We start from the raw sequence: 13283 nt of genomic DNA on the forward strand, positions 1-13283 counted from the left end.
TTTCGTTAATTGCAGAATTTCAAGCCCAGACTAACTTTGAGCTCTGTCTCCCTAAATTTCCTCTCAGTTTGGTTTGGATGTTTCATTTTCTTCACCACTATAAATGAATCAAACTCTTAAGAAAGATACGGGCAACCCAGGCCCTCTATTCAAGGGCTAATGGGTCTGATGCATCTTAATCTTTGTGCATATTAAATTTAGCAACCATGTGGCCTCTGTCATGAAATGGAGATAAGAAATGTTAGGCTGGAGATCTATGTGTTTCTTAGTGCAAGTCTTTTGAAAGAGAATAATTCATCTTAGTGAAGTCGCTCAGTCATGTCCAACTCTTTGGGACCCCGTGGACTGTAGCTCTCCAGGCTCCTCCGTCCATGGGATTCTCCAGGCAAGAATACTGGAGTGGGTTGCCATTTCCTTCTCTAGAGGATCTTCCCGACCCAGGGATCGAACCCAGGTCTCCCACATTGCAGGCAGACGCTCTAACCTCTGAGCCACCAGGGAAGCCCAATGCTTAAACTACATTAAATTGCACTAAACTAAAATTACTCTATTGCATCAATATGGGGTGCACTTAGGTGTTTGGCCAGTTAACAAATATGATCCAAATGGAGAAATAGTGTAAGGTGGATGGAGAGAGAGAATTTGACAGAATGACACCTCCTTCATAAGAAGGAAAGAGCTCCTGTTACAGTCAATTAAATTCCCTTCCCCTCATTACAAAGATCTCTCAGCCAAAACTGACATAAGCGACATCCAGGCACCTGGTGCCCCACCGCGGTATGAAGGATGCTGTCCACAGGCCCTTCAGAGACCTGCCTCCCAGGTGCCTCTTTTCTGTCACTGGTGACACCTGGTCTCCAGAGCCTGGGGGCTCAGCATGCTTCCACCAATGACACATCCACGAATCTCATATTTGCAAACTGTTCATCAGAGGCCATCTCACAATACTGCAAAGCTCAACTGGCTTGCTTTGCTGTGTGTTTCCTGCAACATGACTTCAGTCCGAATGTGTTTCGTCATTGGATATTCTCCTCTTAGACATGGGCTCTACATTCTTACTCAGTCATTTTCTCTTATGGAGATGGAACCAAGCAAGCAAACTCCAACTGAAACCTTTAAACTACCTTTTGAAAGTGTAAACCAGTTTTTGTATCTACTGATAAGATTGGAAGCAAAGGCATGGAACTCAGAAGACACTCTCTGCTCAGCTCTGCCACTTTCCGGCTGCATGTCCTTGGGCGAGGCTCATTTCACCTCTGGCCTTTTTCTTTTCCTTTGTGATGTAGATATAATAACATGTCCTACCGAAGGTTGATCAAATAAGATCACATAGGTGGAGGCAGTTATGAAGTGTAATCCTATGGCTTGAATTACCATACCAAGTATAACAGCAACTAGCTTGATTGCTCCATAAGGCTCAGGCTTGTTTTGTTTTGTTTTAATAATTCAGAGAGGAAGTCAAAAGAAAAAGAGAAAGTGGCAGATTCTGCTTCTTAGTCCCAAGCAACATTTGTAACTGACGTGGCATAGATTGTATTATGACTGTCTTAATTTAACAGCATGGCAGCTTCAGACTATTTGATCAGATTCATGTTTTTTAAATTAGTGTAGTACTGCACAGTCTCTCAGATTTGTCAAGAGCACAGACCTAGGTGTCAAGAGACCTGAAATTTTTATTTGACTCTTTCACAATGTTCTGTGGAACAATTTAACCTTTCTGAGTCTCTCTAAGTCTTAAAATTTGGTGGGTTTCATTCAGAAATCAATTTGGAAAGATTTAGCAAGAAACTTGAGACTGTTTATATCTTTTGCTCCAATAATTACATATTTGAAAAACTATTTTAAGGACCTACTCCTAAACAGGACAACATGTTTAGGTGCAAAGATATTTGTTATGGTATAATTAACAGCAGAAAGAGGACAATCAAAATGTTTAACCACAGTATATCTTTTTTATAAAAATATATGCTATCATTTCAAATGTTGACTCAGAATGCTATGCTATTACATAGGGAAATATTTAATAAATTATGTTAAGTAAAATAAAAATCAGGGTACCTAAATGTATGAATGTTGTTTAGTTGCTAAGTCATAACTGACTCTTTTATGACCCCGTGGACTGTAGCCCACCAGGCTCCTCTGTCCACGGAATTTCCCAGGCAAGAATACTGGAGTGGGTTGCTGTTTCCTTCTCCAGGGGATCTTTCCAACCCAGGGATCCAACCTGTGTCTCCCGCATTGGCAGGGGGTGGTGGGGGGTGGGGGTGCAGTTCTTTACCTTCTTTACTGCTGAGCCACTAGGGAAACCCAAAATGTATTAATATCCTATTTTAATCCTACACGCAGGAAAGAATAAGAAAACTCCTTGCCATAGTATTGCCAATAGCCATGCTCCAATGAAAATGAGTCATTTTAAGGCTTTTTTCTATTGTTTACAGTTCATTTTCAGCTTTCCTCTATTTCCCAAATTTGTTTTAACGTTTATAATTTTATAAATAAACAAAGCCTAAAACATAATATTAGGAGGTTAAAATAGACAGCCTAAAGTCACCTACTTCAGTGTTAAGGATCTATCCTTGTATCATAGTCTCAAATGGAAAGGTCTGTGATTAAAATAATCCATAGTGTCAAAGCAAGAAATCACTAATAAAAGTTTACAGCTACAGAATACTGTTTAAACACACAGAATCTCAGTGCCTGTTCCCACAGCACTCCCAGAAGTGATAGGCCAGGGTGTGTCCAGTGTAACTCAACAATCAGGGTGGATGCATATAAATCTTTGGGGGAGCAAAAGTCCAATGAAGAGGCCAGTAGTCAGGAACATGACTCCATGTTTATGAGATACATCAGAGCAGTCTATGTAAATGCCAGTCTATGAAACCCTGTGCGTGTGTGAACTGATTTTTACAGCGATGTCATGCTTGGTCAGCAGGCTATTTGGGCATGGAATACTCCCATAAATGTGAGAAATACATTTCCCCATCATAAGGCTCAGAGTGATATAACACTATGGAGAGCTAATGAACTTTTCAAAATATTTTAAAAGCCAGTTCTGGGATGGCATTTTGGTCTGCATCCACCACAGTGAGTTTATGTCTGGATTTTTTGGAGACTGGAAAAAAGAGTGATGGAGCTTCGGGCCAAGGTCCAAGGGCAGGCAGCCAAGTGACAAGCTCCTGACGAGTTGCACACCAATGAGGCTGCTTTGCTTTCTGCATGGCTTTATGTCAGATTCACAAAAATTCAGCTACAGGATAAAATTCCCCCTCTGGTTTATCTTTTTCTATGACCTGTTCCTTGGTGGCTCAGACAGAAAAGAATCCACCTGCTAAGCAGGAGACTCGAGTTTGATTCCTGGGTTAGGAAGATCCCCTGGAGAAGGAAATGGCAACCCATTCCAGTATTCTTACCTGGGAAATTCCATGGGCAGAGGAGCCTGGTGGGCTACAGTCTATGGGGTCGCCAAGAGTCGAATACCAGCTGAGTGACCAAGACTATATATATGACCTGTATACATTTCCTAAGACCATGTTTTCAATTTGCCTACAATCTAAAAAGAAAAAAAAAAAGTTCTCCTGATGATCATGGTAAAAATTGAAAATGAATATTATATTAAACCACAGTCAGTTCAGTTCAGTCGCTCAGTCTTGTCCAACTCTCTGTGACCCCATGGACTGCAGCACGCCAGGCCTCCCTGTCCACCACCAACTCCCAGAGCTTGCTCAAACTCATGTTCATTGAGTCAGTGATACCATCCAGCCATCTCATCCTCTGTTGTTCCCTTCTCCTGCCTTCAATCTTTCCCAGCATCAAGGTCTTTTCTAATGAGTCAGTTCTTCACATCAAGTGGCCAAAGTACTGGAGCTTCAGCTTCAGCATCAGTCCTTCCAATGAATATTCAGGACTGATTTCCGTTAGGATAGACTGGTTTGATCTTAAACCACAAGGATTGGTTAAAATTCTGCTCACTATTCTTTGAAAGAATCCAGGCCTCCCAGTCTGTTTATACGGTAGCTGCCGAAGGGTGAGAGAATTCTACCTGATATTTCAGCTGGGAGATGCTGTACGCAAACCAAACCAGGTTGCTAAGGGCAGAGAAGAGATGAAAGCATCAACAAAGCAGAGGATGGAGGCCAAAGAGCGACCTGCCCTCAGCCTCCCTGGACAGGGACCTGGGGACACTGCTGTCCCAGAGAAGCAACTAAGCACGTGTCCTCTCAGACATACCAGTGGCAGGGGGCAGCTAATCTACCCACCTGTCGTGACACTTCTGTCCTCTCAGGGAAAGGTGCTGATCTGGCCAGCAAGATGGGCCACTTGCTAGAGAAAATGTGTATGAAGAGTGCAAGACAAGCAAAATGCTCCTCCATCAGGCTGACCTTCTTCCCTGGGCCCTTCCTTCTTTTCCATTTTGGAAAGCAAGAAGCAAACATGTACGTCTCTCTTTTGCACCCTTCAATTGATAGATAATTTAATGTATTCATTTATGGCTGTGCTGGGCCTTGCTATGCAGGCTTTTCTCTAGTTGCACTAAGTGGGGGCTACTCTCTCTTTGGGGTGCGAAGGCTTCTCATTGTGGTGGCTTCCCTTGTTGCAGAGCACAGGCTCTAGGGCACGGGGACTTTAGTTCTTGCGGCACATGGGTTCAGAAGTTGCAGCTCCTGGGCTCTAGAGCACTGGCTCAATAGTCATGGCGAATGATCTTAGTTGCTGCACAGCACATGGGATCTTCCTGGGTCAAGAATCAAATCTGTGTCTCCTACATTGGCAGGCAGACTTTTTACCACTGAGCCACCAGGGAAGCTCTAACAGATCATTTTTTCACAGCAAAGAAAGACCTAATTGAATTGTTGGGCTTCTTTAAAAATAAGCCACTTATTCTTTTTTATTTTTTAATTTTTATCACAATATGCTGCTGCTGCTGCTAAGTCACTTCAGTCGTGTCCGACTCTGTGCGACCCCATAGACAGCAGCCCACCAGGCTCCCCGGTCCCTGGGACTCTCGAGGCATAGTTGATTTGTAATGTGTTATTTTCAGGTGTACAGCAAAGTGACTCAGTTACATATAAATTTTTTTAAAAATTATTTTCCCATTATTACAAAATATTGCATATAGTTCCCTGTCCTATACAGTAAACCAAAAAAGCCACTTTAATTCTTAAAGTCCTGTTGTTTCCAACTGAAAGAAAGAAATGGGTCCTACAATGGGGAAATCTTTCATTAAAACTTTCCAAATAATAGAAAATCCATCAGCAGGCAGTCCCTCCCTCTCCAGTTGTTCTTAGGGATCTTATTTTACAGGCCCAAGGTCATTGCTACAACTTCTTTATGGAGCCCAGAACCAGAGTAAAGTTCTTGATTCAGAATGGGAGTGGAGAGTGGGGCTTCTCACATCTCGTATGTGCCATGGGCCTATTTATGCTTCCCCACATGAGGCTCACATTTATAGCACCGTCATCACTCTCCGTCCTGACTCATGATCACTTGCTATAAACCATGACATTTCACATACCTGGCTTCACTTAAGAATGAGCTCAGCCATGCAAGGGACTTTTCCAGACAACTGAAGCTTACCCTCCATGTAACAACTGCTGTTCTATTTCTTTTTTTAACATTAATTATCTGAGTTGGATTTTTTTTTCTGAAATTGCTTACATATCCCCACCTTCTCTTAAACAGGACACCAAGCTTAAATAATTTTCTTCCTTGATTATTCAGGGTCATTACTGTGAACTTTCTGCCACTGATGTTATGGCCTCCAGAGTCTGTGCAGGTGTTTAGGACTGCTTACCCTACATCAGATGGAATGCCACTTGCTGAGCATCTGGGCCCACTTCTTGGGAGTCTGTTTGCCTGTGGTTTTGTTTGTGGGCTACCACTCCTCCTACACCCCACTCAGAGAAACAAATCCTGTCAAAGCCCAAGTTAAGTAATGAGGATGACATAAAATTGGTGCCAGCATCTGTGAGTCTTTGCTGCATTCCCATCATTCTCTGAATGACTGTCAGATATCATCATACCAATCGGCTCAGAAAGATAGTTTAGGGGATTTTCCTTTGAGAAAAGAACTAATTCTCAAGGTAGGTTTTTAATACTGAATGGCAGTTGTCTGAAGGAAGGCTGCCTTTGTGTAATTTTCAGTTTTTTGGACACTCTGAACTCCAGACACATGAGCTCTTACTCTTGCAGATAATTCACCCTGAGCTTTTGGAAAGATTTTCTTCTACGTCTCACTTTTCAAACTTTCCTCCCCTCGAATGCTGTTTTTCTTTGCTTTTCTCCTACTTCCCTTCCAATTCCATCCCCACCTTTCTTCTTTCCTTTCTCCCTCTTTTCCTTCATCCCATGTGTGTGTCCACAGTACCTCAGTAGTCTTCTGCACCATCGCTAAGCTGGCAGTCTGGAGAGCAGAAGTGAAGCAGAGAGCAGAAACCTTGACTCCTAACCTCGGCTCTTCTTCCCAGCTGTGTCACCCAGGCTCTGCTCACTCTATCGACACTTACTCACTCAGCCAAACCCAACTTTTCTGTCTCCAGCAAGAGAGTGACAATAATGAAGGGGGAAAAGGCACAAATAAACTTATTTACAAACCAGAAATAAATCCGTAGATATGGAAAACAAACTTACGGTGACCAAAAGTGAAAGGAGGGGAAAAATAAACAAGGAGTTTGGGATGAACATATACACACCACTATATATAAAATAGATAACCAGCGAGGACCTACTGTATAGCACAGAGAACTATACTCAATAATTTTTGATAACCAATAAGGGAAAAGAATCTGAAAAAGAATATATATATACACATATCTATGAAATGGAATCACTATGCTATACACCTGAAATAAACACAACACTAAGTTGTGAATGTCTGTGAATCAACTATACTCCAATTAAAAAGATAATGTATATGAATATGTTTAGTAATCATATGGAAATTATTGTTGATAGTGAGTTTAAAAGAATTCTTTTAACTATATTCAGAAACTGGGATTTGAACTGGAGCGCACATTTAATTGTACATTACTCATAAATAAAATGGTAGTGATAAAATTACAGAGAAAAAAGGTTTGGCTAAAAACACATTTTTGAGAACTTCACTATATTGTTGCTGTTGCTCAGTCACTCAGTCGTATCCGACTCTTTGTGACCCCATGGACTGCAGCACGCCAGGCTTCCCTGTCCTTCAATACTTCCTGAAGTTTGCTCAAACTCACGTCCACTGAGTCGGTGATGCCATCCAACCATCTCATGCTCTGTCGCCCCCTTCTCGTGTCCTCAATCTTTCTCAGCATCAGGGTCTTTTCCAACTAGTCAGCTCTTCCCAGTGGGTGGCCAAAGTATTGGAGCTTCAGCTTCAGCATCAGTCCTTCCAATGAATATTCAGGGTTCATTTCTGATTTGATTTTGAGGATTGACTGACTTGATTTCCTTGCTGTCCAAGGACCTCTCAAGAGTCTTCTCCAGCAGCACGGTTTGAAAGCATCAATTCTTTGGCACTCAGCCTTCTTTATGGCCCAACTCTCACATCCATACATGACTGCTGGAAAAGCCATAGCTTTGACTATATGGACCTTTGTCAGCAAAGTGATATCTCTGCCTTTTAATACTCTGTGTAGGTTTGTCATAGCTTTTCTTCCAAGTAGCAAATGTCCTTTAATATTATACATAATACTACTAAATCTAAATAAGTTTCTAAATTGAAATGATGTTTGCACATATTTTCATGTATCAGTTCTTAACATAAGAAATCTAAAGAGCAGAGGAAGCTTACTGTAGGACATTAAAAACTCAGTTGTTTGTTCAAAAAAAAATGAAGGAATCTGGAAAACCAAAAATTGTACTCACAATTTGATGGCAACTAAGGGGCAACTTCTAACTGTTTTAAAAATCCATTCTCATTATCAAAAATTCACTAAATACCCACAATATTTCTAGTCACTCTAAAAGCTAGTCACACAGGGAAGATCCAGAGAGATGATATGGGGTGGGAGGTGGGAGGGGGGTTCAGGATTGGGAACTCATGTACACCTGTGGCGGATTAATGTCAATGTATGGCAAAACCAATACAGTATTGTAAAGCAAAATAAAGTAAAAATAAAAATTTTTTAAAAATTAAAATAAAAATAAAAAAATAAAAGCTAGTCACAGACCCTATCTTCCAAGTAGTTTATTGGTGTTTTATTTTTCCTTCAGTTGGACATACAGTGAAACAGTCTCCCAATTTCTTCAACCAAATCATAGATAGTCCCACACCATAACTTCCTCATAGCAGGTTCTCAATACTATTGATTGATTAGTCAATTATCCAAGGATATTTTAATATAAAATAGTCAAAAACAGAGAAATGTACCTCTCTTGGGTCAAAGTTAACTCACTACCCAACACTCCCATAAACCTGCCAAGTTGCTTGCATTTTATTTAAAGAGAATGAAATGTTCCAGGATATCTGGTGGTGTGGGAGTGGGTCCTGGAATGGGAGTCAGATGACCTGGGAGCAAACACTGGCTCTGTTCTCTACTGACTTGAAAACTTGGGCAAACTTCTTGCCCACCTGAACCTCAGTTTCCTCAACTGCAAAGGGAAATAATAGCTACCTCACAAGGCTGTTTTGAATATTAAGTGGAAAAATATATTTCTTAGGGATAAGACAGATAGTCAACAAATTTCAGTCAAATTAAAATCATCCCTGTTTCTATAAAATGTAAATAGGGCTTCCTGGCTCTCTTATTTACCACAATCACTTTCATGTTTTTATTACTGTGGGTGATCTTAGTACATACACACCTGCAACAGTCTTAATATCATTTGACTGATGAGGCCAGTCTGGAAGGCCTTCAACTTTCCTATCAAGGACTGAAAAATCTTCCCTGCTAGTCTCATGACATTAGTGCTGGCCCAGAAGCAGCAGAACAAGCTGGGCCAGCTTGGTGAAATGGCTGGGATTGGGAGAGTCTAATTTTTCCCCTTTGGACCACATAAGGCTCCAATAGTTTCACCCTGTCTACTGTTGCCCAGTGTGGTTTTGCAGAGTGCCCCGACCCTTCCCTGCCTCTCTCCAATCCATTCATGCTTTAATCCACCAGTTCTTACAGATTCCAAGCAATCATGCACAAAACCTAGGCTCATTATTTTACAGTAACATCTTATACAAAGTGTGTACCACATAAAATCACTGTATGGCACTCCTCGACCTTAACATTTCTCATTTCCTTCTAGTAAACCAGCCTGCATTCCCATATACTATGGCCAGCCCTTCTCCAGGTTCAGATCTCTAAAAGTCTGCACCTGCTCATCCATTTATTCATTTTTTGGCCACTACAGAGTCTTATGACTTCTACAAGCCTTTTGTCTTATGGCTCCGTTCATTCTAAACACACTTCCACTTTTTGTGCTTAGCACAGTCATGGCTCAGGGCTTCCCTGGTGGCTCAGTGGTAAAGAATCTGCCTGCCAATGCAGGAGACGCAGGAGACAAGGATTTGATCCTTGGGTAGGGAAGATCCCCTAAGTAGGAAATGACAACCCACTCCAATATTCTTGCCTGGAAAATTCCATGGACAGAAGAGCCTCATGGGCTACAGTCCATGAGGTCTCAAAGACTGGGACACATGCAGTCATGACTCATGGTCCCAAGAAGCCCCTGAAGGCTACAGCAGCTCCAAAGCATCCAATGCTGAGTAAACTGACCAGTGTGTTTGCTCCTCATCCATCAACTGGCCCCCATAAGCTGAGAGCGTATCTTCCCCTCATCTTTTCTAAGGAACAGATTTAAGTATTCGCTGACAGGAAATTAAGTAAAGAAGATCTGCATGCAGTGGTTCATTAAGACTGATGGCAAGGTCCAAATTGATACCGCCCACCTGCTGGCTTTAAGGATGTCACCAGCATTGGCAAGAAAGGGGAGAATTTCTGTCTGATCTGTGACACAAGGGTGGCTTTGTTGCTCATTGAATTATACCTGAGGAGCCAAGTACAATTTGTGCAAAGTAAGAAAGATCTTTGTAGCACAAAAAAATCCCTCATCTGGTGACCCATGATGCTTGTATCATCCACTATCCCGATTCCCTTTCAAAATGAATGACTCCACTGAGATTGATTTCAAATCTGGCAAGATGACTGATTTCAAAAAGTCTGATACTGGTAACCTGTATATGGTGACCAGAGTCACCACCGTGGGAAGAACTGAATGATCTTCTGCTGCGATCACCAACAAAAAGAGACAACCTGGTCCTCTTGGTGTGGTTCATGTGAAAGACGCCAACAGCAGCATCGTTGTCTCCCCATTCTCCAACATTTTTGTTATTGCAAAGGCAACAAACCATGGATTTCTTTTCTCTGAGAAAAAAGTATCTGTTTAACCACTGCTGAACAGAGAGACGAGATTGGCAGCTAAAGAGAGCAATGAGTCAAATGGTCTCTGGGAGACATGACTGGAAGGGTCTTTGGGTTTAACTGGGCTTCCAAGGTGGTGGTATTTCTAAAGAATCCATCTGCCAGCACAGGAGATATAAGACACATGGATTCAATCCCCAGGTCAGGAAGATCCCCTGGAGGAGGGCATGTCAATCCACTCTAGTATTTTGCCTGGAGAATCCCATGGACAGAGGAGCCTGGTGGGCTACAGTCCACAGGGCGCCAAAGAGTTGGACTCGACTAAAGCAACTTAGCACTCACATAACAGTGTCAGACTTTATTTTGGGGGGCTCCAAAATCACTGCAGATGGTGACTGCAGCCATGAAATTAAAAGACGCTTACTCCTTGGAAGAAAAGTTATGACCAACCTAGATAGCATATTCAAAAGCAGAGACATTACTTTGCTGACTAAGGTCCATTTAATCAAGGCTATGGTTTTTCCAGTGGTCTAGTATGGATGTGAGAGTTGGACTGTGAGAGTTGGACTGTGAAGAAGGCTGAGCGCCGAAGATGGCTGAACTGTGGTGTTGGAGAAGACTCTTGAGAGTCCCTTGGACTGCAAGGAGATCCAACCAGTCCATTCTGAAGGAGATCAGCCCTGGGATTTCTTTGGAAGGAACGATGCTAAAGCTGAAACTCCAGTACTTTGGCCACCTCATGCAAAGAGTTGGCTCATTGGAAAAGACTCTGATGATGGGAGGGGTTGGGGGCAGGAGGAGAAGGGGATGACAGAGGATGAGATGGCCGGATGGCATCACTGACTACATGGACGTGAGTCTGAGTGAATTCCGGGAGTTGGCAATGGACAGGGAGGCCTGGCGTGCTGTGATTCATGGGGTCGCAAAGAGTCGGACACGACTGAGCGACTGAACTGAACTGAACTGAACTGAGGGCTTAATTAAAGATAATGAGGAATGATTAATTGCCCAAAAAAGCCTCTCACATACAAATAAAGGCCATTTACTGAGCTTCAGGCACTGCACCAGGTTCTGGAGTACAGGTCTCTGAAGCAAATCCATACAGAGACCTTGGTCCCTACTCTCATTAATCAAATACACATGCTCAATAGAGATATAATAACAAGCTGAGATAAATGATCTAAAAACATCACCCAAAACCTTGACCTAGACTCATGAACTGGGAGGTTGGGTGGAAAGGGGTCATTCAGCAAAGTTTTCCCTTCATCTTCCCCTGATCTGTAGAAGAAGTAGGGGTTATTTAAACTAGGAGAAGGAGCCAGCAGAAGTTGGGCAGCAGGTGAGTCAGATCCTAGGGTCAGGGTAAGAGAGTTGTCTGTTCTCCTAAGAGCAATGGGAAGTGATAAGAAGGATTTAAGGGAGGGATGTGACAGAAATAAAAGACACTTCCACAATGGCTGGCAGCACTGGGAAGGAGAGTGGTCTGCAGGGATCATCTGGCTAGCTGGCCATTGGACTCATCTGGATGTCTCAGATACGGTGGGTGGGGAAGGGATAGAGGAAAAGCAAGTTCCCAGTTGGAGAAACCAGATGGATACTAATGCCATTCACTGCGACAAGGAACTGCAGGAAAGGACACCTTGGGGGCAAAGGGACAAAAGTAGCCATTGTTTCAAGCTCTGTGCTGAGGGCTGTAGGTACATTATTTTGGCTTTCTGACAAGGCTGGAAAGTTGGTATCACTATCTCATTTTTCAGATTAAAAACCCAAGGCTGTAATATCAGCTTAGTTTTTCTGAGCCAACCTTTGTGGATCTAATTTTTCAGGGCGATCTAGTGCCCAATTAGCCTCCCAAGAGCTCTTAAGAAAAAAGATGACTTTTCCTTAGAAACCAAAGCCCAAAGCCACAGAGCTCAGATAGAAATGGATTTGGAACATTGCCAGAGACTTTGAGTAGGTTACTCTGGGACCCGTGGCATGGCGGCCATGTGTGATTGTGCATAATTACAATGTGCACAAATGTAATATTGTAATATTATAATTACAATCATAATGCAATGTGTGATTGCATACTGCACAAACCCAGAGGGCACCAGTCACATCAGAGTTCCTGTGAATTCTGCCTCCTGAATACATCATCCCTGCCCCTCCCCAGTCTCTTTTCAAAGAAAGACTCCAAGCTCCATGACTCTAGGGTTCAAAAAGAATCAGTGACCAAGGTAACACCATGCACTTGACCTCTCTGGTCCCAGAGCTTCTTTCCTCTTTTGCAGCCTTCATTCAGACCCAGGTGCTTACCCCTCACCCTCTTCTCTGCTCATCTAGTACCCTAAGGAGAAGTAGATGTAAGGGAAGAGTGACCCGTCCATCATTAGACCACTATTGCTTACAAGCGCTCCCCAGGGGGATATACCAAATCTAAAACATTGCTAATATCTGCCCAAATAAATGCTACAGAGAAACAAACAAGTTATACAAAAGCTGTCACTTTTTTATCTAGTTATAAAATATTCCCCAAATTTCTGATTAAAGAGTGTCCTTGCTCACCTGATTGTATCTTCCCAGATCCGAGGTGCTGTCTGAACAGCAGTCACCAATTCTTTATCTTTGAGGAAGACCAATCCACTCTGAGATTTATCCTGAAAAAGTCTGTTCTCTGGCCCCAGGGCCAGGACAAACCACAGCTCTCCAATTTGAAAGTTCAGGCAGTGAGAAATGGAGCTGACTCTAGGACTAAAGCAATCAAGGGCTCTTTTCTCATCAGCCCCTAAAGCGGTGACTCCACATTCCCAGAAGTGCTTTGGATTCCTGAGTTTCATGCTTGGGAATATTCTGACAAGAGGCACAGTCTCAAGTGCGCCAGCCCTGGCTTATGATGGGGAGAGAGCTGACACTGCGGTCTGTGATCAGAATGAGCTCAGCTTTCCAAATGAAACTGCTCTACCAGCA

The 13283-nt window shown here is 42.6% G+C and overlaps 1 pseudogene; it reads left to right on the forward strand.

The window, feature by feature from the left end:
- Positions 1-9618: 9618 nt before the first annotated feature.
- On the forward strand, positions 9619-10432 carry LOC138080723 (small ribosomal subunit protein eS4-like; annotated as a pseudogene).
- Positions 10433-13283: the final 2851 nt, after the last annotated feature.

This window comes from Capricornis sumatraensis, chromosome 6 (assembly GCF_032405125.1).
Source record: "Capricornis sumatraensis isolate serow.1 chromosome 6, serow.2, whole genome shotgun sequence".
NCBI classification, from domain to species: domain Eukaryota; kingdom Metazoa; phylum Chordata; class Mammalia; order Artiodactyla; family Bovidae; genus Capricornis; species Capricornis sumatraensis.